At 38.3% G+C, this 19,281-nt stretch overlaps 1 protein-coding gene across 3 annotated transcripts in view; it reads right to left on the reverse strand.

Annotated features, from left to right (window-relative positions):
• HIVEP2 (HIVEP zinc finger 2) overlaps positions 1–19,281 on the reverse strand; it is a 192,933-nt gene that overhangs the window by 56,816 nt on the left and 116,836 nt on the right. The window lies entirely within an intron of this gene.

Below are 19,281 nucleotides of genomic sequence, written 5' to 3' on the forward strand. Positions count from 1 at the left end.
TATTTTTTCCAGAGAAACAATGTTATAATGAGGACAACATTTCATATCAATTGTTCTAGTAAGAAGCACCCCAAATACTATAACCATGGTCCCACAGCTTATATTTACCAAAGAATAATATTTTCAGTGTGTACATATAAATTAGAGGATGTCACAGTCATAATCTTAATGAATTGAAACCATCCCTAGAAACAATGCCTCTGTAGGACTGGGAGGTGCTGTGGGACTACAGGCCAAAGTGATTCCCAGGAGGAAAGCTATGCACAAGGCCACAAAGCCCACCAGCTGAAGGAAAACAGCCATGGACAGAGGGAGTGACCAGGGTCCCCAAACATGTGGAGTCACCTTTGGCAAACTGCCTGGGGTAATGGAGCTACAGGGGTGTCTCCCTATCTCCAAGGCTCCTCCCCCTCACAGACCTAACCCCTACACTATGCTGCCACATGAAGCTTCATAATATCTCTAATCTTATTCTCCTGCTCAAAGACTTTCAGTGACTCCCCATTTCCTACCAAGTTCCAATCTCCAGGACTGTCATTATGACCCTCCAGAATCTAGTTTGTATCTGTCTATGCACCCTAATCTTCTACTACATCTACTCCAATAATCACAGCTGTAGAAAAGATGACTTAGTCATTATTCTTGAGCATGGCTGTTCCCATCTTTATGCCCTTGTTCAAGTTATGAGCTCTGCTTGGCAAACTCTCCTTAGCTTCTTCATCATGATCTATCAACCTACCTATACATATGATTCAGCATTTGTGCCTGCTCTTCCACAAACCTGATACATAATAAATGCTCTGTATATATCTGTTGGATGGACGGATGAATGAATCTCTTAACTGGTAGTCATCATTCTCCTGTCAATGTGCCATAGTATACTTCTGTTCCTTTTGTGAAGCTCTCTGTACAATCCCTTCTTTCATAAATATCTGAATACAGTTCTCTCTCTCATTACATGGAAGGCCCTTGAAGTGTGAACTATATTCATCTTTGTATCCCACACAACTTTCAGTGCAAGGTCGTTTGTAACATACGTGTTCTATGATACAAGAAATAAAGCTATATGGTGTACTTAGCAATAAGTGGCAAATGTGCATAATAGCAAGTTTAATACATGTGAAAGATAGGTGCTAGGTGCAAATGAGTACTTGTGTCAGTAAATGCGTCTGAGTTAGCCTTAACTACAAGCAGACAAAGGTTAGGTATCTAGGCTGAAGTTAAATTTTGCTAGAGACAGTCATGGTCATCACCTTCTACTTCTACTTTAACATTCCATCTCTTCCTTGACCCCTTCTAAGAACATTCTCCCCACCGCACTCCCTCAAAGATTCTAAGTACCCCTCTCCATGCTCCCTAGGCACTACATGCATGAATACTTCAAAAGCAAGGCTGGCACACTACCATCTAACTTTTGCTCCCTGTGTCTCTACTCAGTGCAGAGAAGTCAGCTTTACTCATCTCTATAATCCATCATCCCCAGAGCAGGATCTGGCCCACATTTGGCTCTCAATAAGTTTCTTAGCAAGTACTTTACTTTAGAAGTACTTAGTTTATGTACTAAATACTACCACTAAGTACATTTATCACTGTTGACTAACTTAGGACATGTCGTTAAATCTCCTAGAGTAGTAGAACTTAATCTGACAGCGGCTCTGCTTCTTACTAGGGATGTGATCTTGAACAAATCACTTGTATCTCTGGGATGATTTTCCAATGTCTCCTGTGAAGATAACAGTAATCTACCCGGTAGCCTGTGGTGAGGGCTAAAGGTTATGTAAATAAGGAACATAACACAGCTTCTGGCAATTAATTAGTACTTCATAATGACAGCAATTGCAAGTATTACATTAAGAGGACAGGTAGAAGTAAATATTGATACATAAGTTTTTTCAATAAATAATAATTTTTAAAATGTTTAGTATTTTTTTTAATCAAACATAAAAATTTGATTTAGAAACCCATACAGACATAGACTACATCCTTGGGGCTATGTTATTTATCATGCTTCCAGTAAGAATCTCAATCCAACTGGCAAAAAAAATATAATGGAATTTAGAGGGGCTGAATTGAGCTGATGGAAAAACAGGCAAAACATGGTACAAGAGGTAAGATTTAAGGTCTGTCTTCAATCTGATTTCTGTCCCATGGTTTGCCAAGGAGAATTCAGAAAGAAAATCAGTGGGGAGGAAAGAGGATGTTTTCTCAACATTAAATATTAAAAGTGGATCGATAAGAGCACTTCATATCAAGAATTCTTCATCAGTCTCCATGACTCCCAAACATTAAATATGTAAGTGGTACATATGTATGCCATATTGAGAAAAAAACAATGTGGAAAATGTGCATCTGACACAGTTTCCAAGGAAAAGAATCTAGTGTCTAGCTTCCTGTGTAAACAAATGTCATCACATTCAAAGAACAGTACATCAGGAAATTCTCTGGAAGATGTCTATGTTTTCATGAGGGGTGTGTGTGTGTGTGTGTGTGTGTGTGTGTGTGAGAGAGAGAGAGAGAGAGAGAGAGAGAAAGATTGAGATCTGATACCATTCCACCACAGAATGACCTTAGAAGCACTGTAAGACAAATCATTAAAAATGCAACACATGCAAACTCTCTTCTATTGTAGATGCAGAGAAGTTAGTGAAAGCAAGATGATCATTTAAGATCAATTTAAGAAACCTGGCTTCTTACAAATAGGAGAAAGTAGGTGGATTTGTCCAAACCACACTATTTACATCTTCTAAACCCTATCATTTTGTGCAATGGCTAAAATTTCATGCATGTCACAAGTCTTTCCCCTCCTCCCCTGCCATACAATGTGGCTGCTTTTAAAAATTCAGATTGAGAATAAAAGAAGAAATTCAGAATTGAATTTAAACCACACAAGTTTTAGTTTAAGTGTTTAAAAATGGATAAAAGTTTTCAAAAAGGAAGAGCCAGCATCATGCCATGAAAACACTTCCTAACACATTCTCTAACAAAGATTTCACAAACCTAACTCCCTATGATAGGTGTGTACATGATGTTAAGTCCTTTATTTAGCAATTATCTAATATTGCCTTGAATTCTTCAGGCTAATGCATATTATATAAATGAGTAAATAAGTACTAAAATAAGTCTTGACTCAGCCTCAGGATAAACATGGAGTAGCAGGCACCAGCCATTCTCCCGCCTGCAAAGCACTATAAAGGTAGACAACAAATGATATGAAATGATAGCTCTCAACATACTGGATACCCAACAGCAAATGACAGTGATTCTCATAAGAAGGAAAACCAATGAAACGAGCCCTATATTACCCTCAGCTTACTACCTAGAGAAAGTTTTCAGCATGGTCAGGAATGGGGAATCTTAGGAAGAGACCAGTGATCTTCTCATGTTGAAGAAATGGACATGGGAGTGCTGGGAACCTAAAGTGTCTGGAGATCACAGAGCTTGGTGAGGACAGCACTGCACAGAGAGCTCCAAAGATCAGGATTCAGTAGTGTACTGACCAGCATACGCATATGAAGAAACCACCCTCAGTCAGGAGAAACACACTAAAAGTATGAGAGGCAACAGTGTCCAGTACTCACAAAGGGCCAAGAAGACTGCCTGTTCCCAACAACCAGAGTTGATAGCCTCATAATTCATGAAACCATCAATTAGAGTATTAAGAAGGATCTTGGTTTGAGTTGGGGGGTGGAAGTGGAGATTAACCCTTGATAAATGCTACCATAGTCTTACCTAACGAAAGCTTAAAAGCAAGATCTGAAAGGACCAAACTATTTGCCTAAACTCAGGAATATTTTTAGGAATAAAAAAGTCTCTGGTGCCCAACAAGGTAAAATTCTAGCACCCAATAAGAAATTATCAAGAATGTTGGGGTGTCTTGGTGGCTCCCTCTTTTAGGCATCTGCCTTTGCTTCATGTCCTGATCCTGGGGTCCTGGAATCGAGCCCCATATTGGGCTCCCTGCTCAGTGGGGAGCCTGCTTCTCCCTCTCCCACTCCCCCTGCTTGTGCTCTCTGTCTGTCTCTCTCTGTGTCAAATAAATAAAATCTTCTAAAAAAATTACCAACTAAGCAAGAAAGTAGAAAAATCTGACCCATAGCAAGAAGAAAAATTAATGGATCGACACTGACCCAGAAATGACACAGATGACAGAATTAGTAGAAGAGGCCATTGAAAGTTATTTTAACTATTTTGCATATGCTCAAGAAACTAAAGAATAAATATGTTAAGTAGTAGCAATATGTAGACATTAAAAAGGCCCACATTGAACTTCTACAGAGGACAACCTCAAACTGGGATGAAAAATACACTGGATGGCAGACTCAACATTATAGAAGAAGACAGCCGAACTTGAAAATATAGCAATAGAAATTACTTAAAATGAAACAGTGAATCGAAGTACTTGGCCCTTCTCAAAGTCCACAGTTCTAAAACTGCGTCTGAAAGTTAAATGAGGCCAATTGTCTGGAGGCTTAGATGAAATTCATATATAGTTGGAGATACACATAACACTATGAAAAGAAAGTGCTCAGTTTTCTATTAATAAAAGTATATGGCTTTATAAACTAGTCTCACTTTATAATCTTTCTAATGAAAGTTATACACAGTTTATAAGCCCTGGCACCTGCTAAAGAACCTTAAATGAGGACTAAACAAACTTATAAATAACTTTACAGTTTTAAATAACTAGTTTGACTTCACTAGCTATATATATATATATTATATTATATATTATATAATACATATAATATATGGATATAATGTACATAGATTGCAATTAAAAAAACACCCTGGGGAGACTATTATTTTTCAATGATCATAGACAATTATATTAATGCAACCAAAATGGTTAGGAGGCCTTTATTTCACTTGAAGAATTAATGTTCTTTGTCTTTTTGTTATTGAGTTTCTAACTGAACCATCCTTTGGCTCATGTACATCTCCCAGTTTCTGTTGTTGAATATTTTGGATTCTGAAAATATCATTCACACTCAAGATTTAATTACTCAATACGTATGGATGAGGGGTGCCTGGGTGGCTCAGTGGTTGAGCATCTGCCTTCAGCTCAGGTTGTGATCCCAGGGTCCTGGGATTGAGTTCTGCATCAGGCTCCCTGCAGGGAGCCTACTTCTCCATCGGCCTATGTCTCTGCCTCTCTCTCTGTATATCTCATGAATAAATAAATAAAATCTTTGAAAAAATATTCATGGATGACACACATATTTAGTTAATCTTCATTCATTTGCCCCTTTAGTGGAGTAAGAAATAGAATATTGTTAAATCATTTAAATTCAATAATTTAGAAATTACAAGACATTTAAATCTGGATGCTTCACCATCATTTCAGATGTTTCATAATAGAACATAAATTCATCATCTCTTCACAATCTTTCCTTTATTACTTCATTGGATGCCTTGTAGGTCCATGGCTGGTCACTGGAAATAGAATGAGGAATACGACACAACCCTCAAAGAGTTGATGCTCTAGGGTCAGATGGGGGAAAATAATTGTATACCATATGTGCGGTCAAGTATGGACAAAGCACTATGGGGGCAGAAGTGAGAAGGTGACTAACTGCAGAGATGAGGGATGAGGGTGACCTTACACCTTGAATTATCTGTGGAAGTTCACTACTGGAGAAGTCAGAAATGACATTTGAAGCAGAGGAACTAGCAGCTATAAATGCATAGAAGCATAAGGAAAGGAGATAGAGTTTAGGGGTAAATGAACACGGGTATGATTGAGGTATGTTATGTGTGGTATAATAGTAAGATGAGAGAAATGATTTGAAAACTAAAAAGTAGGCCAAGATATAAAGTACCTTGTATATTATGTTAAGGATTTTGGAATTTATCCTAAAGCAGAACGAGGGTTTCTCTTCTAGGAACAAAATAGCTTAGGAAGCAGTGTGGAGAACATACTGGAGGTATCTGGGCCTTATGGCAAGGGCACCAGTCAAGGGCCTCCTGCAATAGTTCAAAAAAAACACAGTGATAAACTGAATGGGATCGAGGGAGGAGCTGCTGATGAAAGGGGTGTTTAGGAAGAAGAATCGATGGAATGTGAGAACCAAGAGTATATGCCTGTGTGACATGAAGGTGAGGAAGGAGTGAAGAATAATTCCAGGGTTCTAGCTTGAATGGCTTATAGGGATGGAAAGGCTTTTCATGGAAAGACGGAGGAAGGAACAAGCATTAAAGGGAAAATATAGTTCTGGACATGTCTAATATGAAATTGATTTGATTGGGCAAGTTAAGCAGAGACATCTAGTATACAGTTGGAAGTATGGAAGTAAGAACCTAGAACATTCACTACAGAATAGCAGCCAAAGAAATGAAAGAGGATACAGACACTTAGTCCTTATAAATATGTAAAGTGATAGAGCCCTCTAATAGAACACTGCACTGTAATGCCTACTGGGCTGATGGAGGGCAGAACCAAAGACAGAGATATAGAGAAGAAGTGGTTGGAGAGGCAGGGTGAGAGTGAAAACCAATGGAGAAGAATACTTCAAGGAGAGAGTCAAATGTGACAGAATAGTCATAATAAGTAAGAAATGAAAAGTCCCCACTAGAGCTGCCAAAGAAAAGATCACCGGTGTCTTTAACATTAATAATTGCAGGGGAGTAGAGGTGTTGAAGCCAGATTCCTATGAAGATACGAGGTAAAGAACCTGGCATCACTAATACAGATTAATCTTTAAGAACTTCAGTGATGGAAGGCTTAGTGAAGCAGATTATATGAATGTTAATAATTTCCAATTTTAAAAAGTAATTACGGAGACTGTTATCTGCCAGGCAGTATACTGAGCACTTTATATGTATTATCTTTAATTCTGGAAAACTTAGATGTTTCTAAAACATTCTTTCTGTAATGCCAAATTTCCATCACATTGCTAATCAAAGCAAAATATCCATCTTGGTTATCTGTATTCTAAGAGTAATGACTGTGTCTAATACTTTTTTTTTGGTACCATCCAGTAAAGTTTAAGGGATGTAGTAAAAGCTCAACATCCTTTAAAAGTCTTAAAAATATATTGAGTGCTTGCCATATGCACTACTTCATATTAGACATTAGAGAATATTTTTATTACACTATCCAATTCTACACAAGTTTAGAGGCTCATTGAAAAGACAAGACATGCAAGTGAAAATTTAAATTACAGCTTTAAACATCAATTAAGTGCCACTACATTTATAATAGTACGATATGAGTTCAGTAAGGAGAGATTGCTATGAGCTAGTGTTGGGAAAGAAATATTTATGCAGCTGGTAGAAGTTAAATAAAGGCTTGAAAATTCTGACAGGAAGAGACAAGACTTTCCAGGAGGTGGAAATGCCTGGGTGAAGGAACGGTTGTGCATCTCATGAAAGCCAAAAATTCACAGCCAATGATTTATTGAACAAAATCTTCAACTGTATTGCTCTTTGCTCCGAGTTCAGCCCATTTCCAACATGTATTTTTTTCCTTCTGTATTTGTCCTAAATTCATCTTTTTATCTACAACTCATGGGCACAAGCCTCTGTTCATATTGTTCCAACTATGACAATCCCCTCATCACTCAACTCCACACTATTAGCACCTCGATGGATCCTCAGTGCTACTTCTGAAGTCCCTTCCTTGGATCTGGTGTGCAAATCACCTCCTTTAGGGGAGCAGGGAGAAAGAGGAGTTTAAATATGACAGCTCCTTGAGTACAGGCCACATTTTTGTCTAACCAGAGTTGAAAAGCATCAACAGGACCGGTGAGGACTTAATCCAAAGAAAGGCAAATGGGTATGTCCTTCAAGCTATTGTTGGAACCCAGATTCTAAAAAATAAAGTATTAACTAAAGCTTTGGGGCCCAAATTTTCTTCTGAGACTCATGTAATGAATAGGTCTATACATTTTAAAAATATAATAGCACCATTTTTTGGTTTTCCCCAATTACTTGTAATTCACCTGACTGAAACTCTGGCCAAAATACTGTGGCTTTGGTTTAGAATACATTCTGATTGTATTTCAGCTTAGGAAAGACATGCTTTCAGTTCCAGGCTCCATGCTCCCACTAAATCTCACTTTGGCTATACACTGGTCATTTGACCTCTCTTCTGAGATGACTAGTAGTCATATCAACACAATCTCATAACAATCACAAGCCCACATTCGAATTATTTCATTTCTAATAAGCACTAGACTGTTACTACTAATTCAATGAACAGGAAGTACCTGTCTGCCTTAAGCACTGTGCTGGATACAACATGCCTAGAGATAAAGAGAACATTACTAACAAGATACAAGATCCTCAAAAGTCACACCTGGAGATGTAACCAGTGAAGGACAACATAGTTTTAAGAGTAAGAAATTTACAAAAAAAGAGAGGGTCACTGAGGGAAAAGTGGGGGAAAAAATGTGTCTTGAGGAATAGCAAAAGACATGCAAGAAAGTGACACTTAAATGAGATCCTGAGGTACCTGGCTGGCTCAATCGGTAAAGCACATGACTCTTGACCTCAGGGTCGTGAGTTCAAGCCCCACATTAGGTGTAGAATGTACTTTTTAAAAAATTGTACTTAAAAAGAGAAATAAGTTAGATCTCAAAAGAGGAAGGAAGAAGAGAAGGGAAGGTATATATATTGAGCGTGGACTATTTGTCAGACACAAGTGACATATTATCACCTTGTTGCCACCATTTTAAAGGAGCTGAAACTAAGGCTGGACAACTGAAGTCACTTGCTAAAACATCACACAGCCAGCTTCAAACCTGGCTTTGTATGTCCTGTTCAATGTACAACCTCCCTTCCAAGGACAAGGGAGCATTTTTCATGTAGAAAAAAAGAAAGAATTATTATTGCTATAGTTAAATTCTTAAGAAGTGCCTCCTGTAATACTTTACTCATAAAGAATTAACATTTTATGGCTGTAGCTATAATTTTCTGTCTATAAAAAGCCATAAAACTCTGTCCTTTGAAAAATGCCTGAGGCTCAAGGTCACTTAAGGGATTTGTGAAACTTTTAAAATCATATGCAAAATGTTGTGTGTACATGCATCTTTCTGGTGGTAAGGATCAGGAACTTTCAACAGTCCTAAAGAGGTCTATGAACACCTCTCTCCAAAAGTCTAAGAACCACTGATCTACAGAAAGTTTTGCTGGGCTTTTTAATGTTCTCCCAAAAAGAAAAATACATATGTAAAATTTAGTTTCATATATAAAGAAATACATTTTATATGTAATAGGGAAGAGCATTCATATATTCTATTGCTAATATAACCACTTGATAATGAGACACTAAAGGGACGCTTTCCCATGTTCCAATCACCACTCAGGATGTTAACAGTGAAAGGGTCATTTAGAAAGCTAATTTCCTTTTCATCATGCTTGTTAACTGTTTACTTTAATTCACATCCTGTGTGACCCTATGGGAAAATTTTTAGCTAATACTGGGGAAAATCCCATAGGGTTACACAGGATGTGAACCGGGCCCATACTGAACTACCTTTGGCTCCAAAAATAAAATTAGGTAGGTGAGTTTCACTTTCTGTTTGTCATAAGTTCCACTTTCTGGTTCCCAAAGTTTAAGATTCATAGCATATCTGTGCTTCTGAATTGGCAGCTCAGTCAAATCCCCAAATTCTCACTCTTTTTCAGGAAGGATTTCTCAGTGTTGGATAGCAAACTCCTTTCTGCCACAAATGCAAATCTGCAGTGCGCATCCAGGGGAGCCTGGTGGAGCACTCCCAGGGTGCTCCTCCATAACTCTGCTCATGGTTCAGCTGCCCTTTTCCATTTCCTGTGGAGAACACACATCATACCACTTCCCCTATAGAAAAAAGAAAGCAGCCCAGCTTAATTGCTGATGGAAACACTGTCATACTTTCCACTGGCCAAGCTTGAAACCATTACTGATCTAACCTTCATTAATTTTTCCACAACAATTTGCAGAAATGTCAGGAAGCAGCTGCACAAAAACTGATTAATTGTGCTTATCACCACTACTTCACCAGGCTATATATATATATATATATATATATATATATATATATATATATATATTTGGGATCTTTTTGTTTTGATTGGTATTGGTGGTGGTGTATCTTGTTCTGAAAAACTCGGGTCTATTTTCGACACCTTCCAATGGTCCAGCATTTTCAAGTCTGGAGTAGACTCTATGAAGTTTGGGACAGCATCCATGAAGGAAGAGATTGCTTCCTGCTGATTACTCAGTTATATCTGTTTAAACAGACGTTAATGAATTCAAGTCTAGAGCAACACTGCATTTATTAGTCAATCACAGAAGTTAAAATTCACTTCCGAAATGCGAATTAGAAAATCAAGTGCCCCTTTTCTATTTTTTTCCACTTTCTTTCTCCCTCATCATTTTAGTTTGAGCTATACCATCTGTCTCAACCTATCAAGTAATGTACTGTGCATGGCTGGCAAAAACAAGTGGAACAGTACACCTCATAACCCCAAGTATGCAACCAGTGAGCATCTATAAAAGTGGTACCAACGGAATCTGGCCATCTGGGGATAACTGGTTACGGCAAGCTTTAGCTTCTCAGCCAGCATTCAGATTTGCAGACGTTTAGCTAGTTGGCAAAACACCAACTAGTGCTCAGAGAGAAACACTAACAAACTATTTTTCAAAACACAAGAATTCAGATATAGATTCTCAAAGGTGTCTTTGTCAATGTCGCTGACAAGAAGGCTTCAAATACAAAGATTAAAGCACTGTCATGCCCTTAACATGGAGACAAAGTCAACCCAGAGTTAGCATTCTGCAGCACTACTAAACTTTTTGAATATGAACATGTTTTTCCTTCTCCATATTGCCTGATTACATACGAGCAAGGGATTAAAAGCCCAACAGACTTTGAACTAAACGACACAGTACCTTTTAGGGCCAGCTCCAAGAGACTGAAAAGAGTTTCTCCTAGAACTGAATCAAAATAATCCAAAGGCTGCCTTCACCCCAGATATGTAGGTTCCTAGCCTAACCCCAAACCAAGGAAAACAGGGATTGGATAACAGTGGTATCAAGCACTGATGTAATAGCCAGACATGTAGCATAGTGGCCCAGATTGTGGACTCTGGAATTAGAATACCTCTTTCAAATCCCACTTTTAACACTTAGTAGACATAGACATAACTTCCGGCAAGTTACCTAGGCCTTCTGTGCCTTAATCTTCCCATCTGTAATACATGGGTAACAACAACGTTAAAACTGTTAGGAAGATTATACAGTGCTTAGAAATGGCACTAACGAGTAAAATCTAAATATTATTAATTCTATAATTTTCCGCTGATATTTCAGGCATGTGTTAGTCTAAAATAAAGAGGAGAGAATCTGACAAGAGCTCCTAAATTAATTTAAGAGACCCCAGGGGTTTGGCTGAAAGATTTCCCCAGCTATTATGAGGCTATCAATACTGCCTAAAATACCATCATTAAAACTGGGCCAAGCAATCAGGGTTGAATTTTCTATTTTTTCTGTTGACCCCCTCAGGTATCTTAGGGCATGTGCTTTGTGATGTTGTGGGATCTAGGGGGTAAGTACTCCTAGAGATAACCACCTTTCATCACCACCACCAGCAGGCCTGGAAAGGAGAAGTGGGAGGAAGGACAACACAGGCTAGGGAAGTGCAAACAAAGGACACTGAATTGGCCTTCACCATAATCAAAGGGTTTGCTGAATAAAACTAAGGAGCTAATTCCCTGGCACCTGAGATCAGGATTGAGGTGCCAGGAGGCCACATGGTGCAGGAAGGATACCTCTTTTAATTTCTATTGTACTGTGTGACCTAAAGTAACTCACTACACTCTCTAAGTCTTGACCTTTCATAGGGAAATATGGGATCTCATTCATATACATTAAAGCTTCTCAGCCTTCTTGCTGCCATGAGCCCCTCTGGCAGTCTGATGAAGACTGTGGACCCCTTCCTACCATAATATTTTAACTACATAAAATTAAATACAGAAGATTATAAAGGAGACTGATTATAATGACATATAATAATCTCAGAAAAATTTTAAAACAAATTTGTTGACAGAATATATGTGATTATTAAAAATTAGAAACAAGATATAGAGCAAGATAATATCCACCATAATTTTGAGTAGTCACAATCACATAGATACTTTGAGATGCTAGCCATAAGAGTAATGTGATGTAAAAATATTTGTTAATTCTACTGCAGATAAAGGCACAGATATTGCTACAACTACTGGTTTTTGTCCGTTGTCTGCATTAATAATGTAGGGAGTGCTGAAGTTCAGTTAGAGGTTAGTGAAAATAAAATTAGAATTTTTTTCTAAATCAAATTCTCAGATCCTCTGAATTCTATCTGGAGCTAAGATCTCCAGTGTAGGTAAATAACAAATCCATTTATAATTCTAATGATCTAGGATCAGTGATTGAATTGTGTACCCAGCTCCCTCCATAGAGTATTCATGAAGGAAAAGAATCCTCTTATCCTTTCCAAATATGTGGAGAGAAGCAGACTTACAGGATGGAAGCATTGTTCCCCATCCCTATCCAAGAGGGACTTGGAAATAAGTTGCCCAGACACTCCCTCTCACCCTATAGGAATACACAGATGAAGGGGCATCACCACCAATTAACCACAGATCCCATCCCAGCGCTACCTACTCACATGGTATTAATGCCCCTTGAGAAGCCCTCACCAAGTATTTCTAGAATGCCAGCAAGGGAGACTTACAAGAACCCACAGGCAGCCTGACAGCCAGACCGTCACAACACCATCTGCCATTTCTTCCTTCCAGCACCAGTTCCCCTAGTGTCCTCAGCAAGGAACCCCTCTGCTGTCTCTGCAAAGGGTCCCACTCTTGAGAATGTTAATGCTCAGACATCCCACAGGCAGGCAGGAGGAGTTCTTGCCTTGGGTCCCACACTTTAGAAAGCCCACATACTACACACACACCCAGAAGAAATGGACTGAGGGGCGCCTGGGTGGCTCAGTCGGTTAAGCATCCAACTCTTGATTTTAGATCAGATCGTGATTTCAGGGTAGAGGGTTCAAGTCCTGCATTGGGCTTCACACTTGTGGAGCCCAGTTAAAAGGAAAAAAAAAAAAGAAAAGAAAAAAATGCATTGAAAACTATATGTGCACCTCTGTCATCAGCATCAAAATGTCCTGTAACCCTAAACGTTATCGTTAGCTCCTGACGATAGCTGTTTCAATGCCAGGGAAATGTATCTCCACATTTTGTGGGTGATCTCTTTGCCCCAATCAGAAAGTGACTGAGTTTAAATGCCCTGAAGGTTTGTGGGGTGTGCCACTGCAGAGCATGGAGTTAGACACCATTTCAAAAGCAGAAAAAATGTGAGCAGCATTAATACCTAAGTAAAAGGAAACACAGAGTACCTGGTCATTGCTCTTAAATGGCACAAATGCAACAGATTCTTGTATAACAAAGTACTGCCAAGCATGCCTTTTTCTTGCTTCTCATAGCACTCTGATCAGTAGTGCTAGAATGATGAATGCATCCGTGGTACAACTGGAAAAATCACACATGGTGCCCAAATAATATTTTATAAGTAAATAATTCTTATTCTTAAATTTGTGCTGATGTAAAGTGCATGAAATGTGATATTAATTCTTTACGTTAGCAACTAAAAGAACACTGAGCACTAAGCCTGTATATACATTACTTCAATTAAAATAGTTATGAAGACAATTACATTTCTAAAAAGTACATTAAGAGATTTTAGCTTTATTTAAAAATTTTTTGATTTAAAATGTCTTATACATTCCCTATAATATGGATTGCCTTTTGACTTCAAAGTTATTTTGGATATTTAATTAAAAAATAGCTTTTTTGAAAATGTTTAGCTTTTGGATTTACAAAAGCTAACATTTGTGTTACTTTTTAATTACTCTAATTTACATTGTTAAGAAAAACATATTGATACTTTATATATTTTGAATACAGTTAACATTTTATATTTAAATCCTTTAGGTAACTGAGAATGAGGACAAGTCAAGAAAGAAAAAAAGCAATAGAAAATATAAAACCATCATTTTGCTTAAATGTTTTAAGCTGGAAATAATGATAATAAGCAGACTTTTATCAGGCATGACCCACATAAAATTCACTAACAGGACATGACAAATTCTTTATTTAATGATCATTTAATTACTGTTCAAAACAACAAAAATTGAGCCAGAAAATTATTCTCATCAAGTTCACAACTTGACCAGGTCAGATGAAGCCCCTGCAACTTCATATTCTTTATAAAGATTTCATCACTGATCAAGTTAAGAAGAATGCCTGTGGGCCCCCAGTTGCGTTCTTGCCCTGAAGGCCCCACAAATAAAGGCGGTAAAGCCAAATCTCAAGTTATGTGTTCTTAAGGTCCAAACCAACTTTGGCTTCTAAACCAATTCTCCCTCAAAATTGTCATGGAAACAGTTTCATCAGGTTTTTACCTCCACTCTTCTTTAGAATCTCACAATGATTTTTGTGCATATCTTGTCGCCACATAATGTGATGGCTCAGATCCAGTCCAAGGAGCTAGGGACGTAATAGTTAATGCCCTTCAATGCCCATATTGAATATCCTCTGCTCATCTAAGCTCGATATAAAATCACAGTTAAATATCCCTGAGTGAAACATGTACCAGAGTGAGAGAGGAGGGGATTCTGTAGTTTGAGTCTGATAAATTGCATACATCTATAGACAAAACCATTTTCTTGGTGTATTCTCTTCCCTCTTTCCTTTGTCTTCTCCCTCCCTCCAAGGCTTTTGGCTGACATATACTCCACCATCTTCACACCCCCAGTGCATTTCTTTACCAGACTATTAAAATTAAGGTCTTGAAAAAGGAAGAATGGCAGTGAAGGCCAAAGAGAATGAAGTGAGCCTTTCACATTTTTGCTCATTATCCAGTTCTGAAGTTTGGAGAATAAATCTTGCAGCAAGTTTTTTCCAACAATTTACACTAGCACAATAAATGTTTTGAACAGAGTTGTCCCTTTATATTTGGAAATTTAGAGTAATACAAACACAAACGCAAACCATTTAGAAAATAATACCAAAGTGAAATTAACTTTTCTTTCTCCCTAGAATTAAAAAAATCCACATAAACATTTTAATAAACTTCCATATTAACATAGTTTAATTAAAATATGTTAGAAAGTCTGTAAAATATATGTTAATATGTTCATCGCCTCCCAAAACTCAGTTTACATTTTGACATAATGAAAACCATTGCCACTTAAAATGAAAACTATTGCCATTTATGTATATATGATGCACATATTATGTTTTATATGCTTTGAAAACAAAAGAACTCAAGATTAAGAGTTCTGTGATGAAGATTCCATAGGTTTCTTAGTTCAACTGAATTTTAATTACTTAAAATAGAAGTAAACATGGTGGCATGCTACACTGACCCAAATATTTGTGAATGTGTAGTGCAAAGCAATTGGGGGAAAAACAGAATGCCTTGCTTGTCCTCTCATACAATATCATCAAACCAAAATTAAAATAAATCTTCCAAGACAGAAACTGATGAGCCTCATCACCAGTCGGAAAACATAGTAGAAAATCACAAAAATGGGGCAAGGAGACATAATAAATAAAAGAGTAAAAAGAAAAAAGTATTAGCTGGCAAGGAACATATCCCCACATTCTTAAATTTACTGTGGTTGGGAGACCAGCCTGAGTCAGCCTCACTGTTCCTTCTCACTCCTGAGTTTGATTGCTACCTAAAAAAATCTTGACAGTGCTTTCAGAGGTAGAGTGTGCCCCTACATTTGGGGAATTCCCTGAGGATACTTAGAATAGTTACAAATATACACAAATAAACATACTGACTCTATCTATCCCAAGACTTCTGCTAAGACAAGGGGAAAAGCAGCCCGATAAAATATCTTGCCCATTCAACTCTTATGGAAAAAGAATCTCACCTGTTGTACTACATAAAGTCTGATGAGAACACATTGCAATTTCTTCCAAAGCTTTGAGGAGTCTCATTACCATTAATCTAGTAACTGCATTACTGTATTCTAGCAGATGGAACACTTAAGAAGAATGTATTTTATTTAAAATGTTACAATTCTCTTCTCTACTCAGCTATATTTCCCAGCCCCCAGCCAGGGATACAATAGGAACTCGGGAAATGTTTATTGATTGAGTGATCAAAGGACTGAACAGATAAATGAATGAATGATTATAAACACATTCACACTTAACATACTTAACAAGTACTATTATGCATTTGTGGGGTTAAGGAGAAAGTGCTTCTTCCTCAATTCTACTATTCCTTTTAAGTTTTCTCCTATTCCTTTTAAATTGCAAAGTAGTCTGATATAATTTAAAATTCTCCTTTGTAATATTTTGGGCACATCTGTGAAAGTTCTTTGTGTCCAGTTTGCTGTAATAATTGGTTTAACGCTCCCCCCACACAACAAAAACCAACCAAATATAACTATGATATAAATTTTACCTTTTTTCCTTTACATTCCATGCTTATATGCTAGTCATCCTCACAAGGCAATTTATTTTTTTTTCACAAGGCAATTTAAAATTTTTAAGTTCTATTATTATTCCTAAATGTTAAATTGTCAGTGGTATCCTTCCTGCCTCCTAGATCCCTGCATCTTTTCCCTGTTTCCTCATAGTGAATGCAACACAATATGCCTGTCTATGACGCTATATTTTGTCTGTTTATTGGCACATGAATATCCTTGAGGACAGGAAAAGAACTAGTGTGTGTGTGTGTGTGTGTGTGTGTGTGTAAGCGCGCGCGCATGCGGGCACACACTTCCCTGGATTGTTCTCCATGGAAGTCTCCCACATGGGAAACGGGCCAAGGAGAGCCCGAGGACTTCCCCGACCCTGAGCCAAGGGTGTGGTAAATATGCTCACCATAACCAGCTGAGTACTCAAAGGGGAGGAGTGGGAAGGAGGAAGAGGGAAGCTGGTAATAAGTGTTGAAATCTTTTATTTGTCTGACAACAGTCTAAGAATATAACATTTTTGTAATATTTAAATATTTTGCAAAGATTTCTCAGGACCAACATATTCTCAGGTGATATCTCTAAGACCAGCCAGGCACTAGGATCTACCAGGGCTAAGATAAACTTGACCCACTAAGGAGGAATCACTACATCTCATTGATGTAGTTTTTTTTAAATTTTATTTTATTTATTTATTCATGAGAGACACACACAGAGAGAGAGAGAGAGGCAGACATAGGCAGAGAGAGAAGCAGGCTCCACACAGGAAGCCTGATGTGGGACTCGATCCTAGGACTCCAGGACCATGCCCTGGGCCAAAGGCAGGCACTAAACCGCTGAGCCAACCAGGGATCCCCTCATTGATGTAGTTTAGTTATATCTTTGAGATAGGTTATAATCTTTAGAATGTTCTCACTCCTACCCTACTGAAATCTCTTCAAAGGCCACCCGTGATCTATAAACTGCAGAAGACAATGGCCCTTTCTTAGACCATAACATTGATGACTACTTTGCAGCACTGGACACTGTTAGACATCCCTTCCTTAATTAAGTGTTGTGCTCCCAGCTCAAAATCTGACACACAACAGACAATAAGTAAAAGCTCTTCTTTCTATAAAGTTCCTCCCCTCTTAGCTTGGTACTTGCTTCTCTTGGTTTCCAACTACAATTCTGATAGCTAAAATACCTTGGAATCAATCCTCTCTCGAATCTTCCAGGCACAGATGAAGCATCTTCTCCCTTGTATGCTCCTCACTTTTTCAGTATCAAAATTAATACCTCTCTTCTTCGTGTTCTCATAACCCTCGGTACTACCCGTGCTATCGCACTGATCATGATCTGCTTTGGATTTTAGTTAACTGAGGATGTATTTTATCACTTAAGTTTTCGGCTACTTGGAAAGAGGATCACACTTGTTTTTATCACTACACACTTCTAGTACCAAGCACAAGGTTTTGCACGTGACTGGCTTTCCATCAATATTAGTGAGATTCGAAAGTTTACTGAAGTTGTCGAACTGAAAGCAATGTTTTTGTTTTTTTGTTTTTTTTTTTTGTTTTTTTTTTTAATTTTTTCTTATTTATTTATGATAGTCACACAGAGAGATAGAGAGACACAGAGAAACAGGCAGAGAGAGAAGCAGGCTCCATGCACTGGGAGCCCGACGTGGGATCCGATCCCGGGTCTCCAGGATCGCGCCCTGGGCCAAATGCAGGCGCTAAACCGCTGCGCCACCCAGGGATCCCGAAAGCAATGTTTAACTCCATCCTATTCTGCACCCCTCCATTGCCAATCACAGGCTTAAACCTACAGACAATTCAATCCCATGTGTCCCCTCCTGTGTATTCCTATTTCAACCAACCCAATTTAGAACCTAATAACTTCTCATGGAGATTATCCTGATAGCCTCTAACTTCTATTCCCCCAGGTTTTCTACCTCTTACTTAGAAGGTGAGGTGAGGTATATTTCAAAAATATAATCCCGGGGATCCCTGGGTGGCGCAGTGGTTTGGCGCCTGCCTTTGGCCCAGGGCGCGATCCTGGAGACCCGGGATCGAATCCCACGTCGGGCTCCCAGTGCATGGAGCCTGCTTCTCCCTCTGCCTGTGTCTCTGCCCCCCTCTCTCTCTCTCTGTGTGACTATCATAAATAAATAAATAATTACATAAAAAAATAATAATCCCATTGTATTACTCCTTGACTCAAAAATGGGGAAAGGTTCTCAAATGTCTAACCAAACTAATGTGCTAATGATGCATTGAAGTTCCTCCCCACGATAGGTCTCTTGACACTATTCTTTCCTTTTCTTCCATGTCTCCTTCTCACTTAGCAAACACACCATGTTACTTTTCATTCTGTGAGGACACCCACACCATCCACCTATTTCTTTGCCTATGTGGATATAATTCTCTCCACCTGTCAAAACCTCACCCGTCTTTAAAGCTTTCCTCAGGAAATACTTCTTGATCCTTAAGCCCTTCCCCCTCACATACCCACAAGAAAGTGCATATGGTTTCTTCCTTTGAATGGGCAACACATTTTACTTCCACATCTCTGGGGATGCTACTTGAGCTTTCTTCTATCCAAGTCAGGTACGTAGCAGTCTTATCTCTCTTTTAGATTTATAAGCAACTTAGAGGCTAAAATGTAGATTTCCTCATCATTTTATTCCTCCAACCACCAGAACACTAAATTGCATATGGCAGAAATGTCATAAATATTCATTGAATTTAACCTAACTGCAGCTTTTACAAATAGCCAAAAAAAACTCAGGTTCCATGTAAGAAGGATGGGGGCTCAAGCCAAGTTAGTGCTGGCA

Source organism: Canis lupus, chromosome 1, assembly GCF_011100685.1.
Source record: "Canis lupus familiaris isolate Mischka breed German Shepherd chromosome 1, alternate assembly UU_Cfam_GSD_1.0, whole genome shotgun sequence".
NCBI classification, from domain to species: Eukaryota; Metazoa; Chordata; class Mammalia; order Carnivora; family Canidae; genus Canis; species Canis lupus.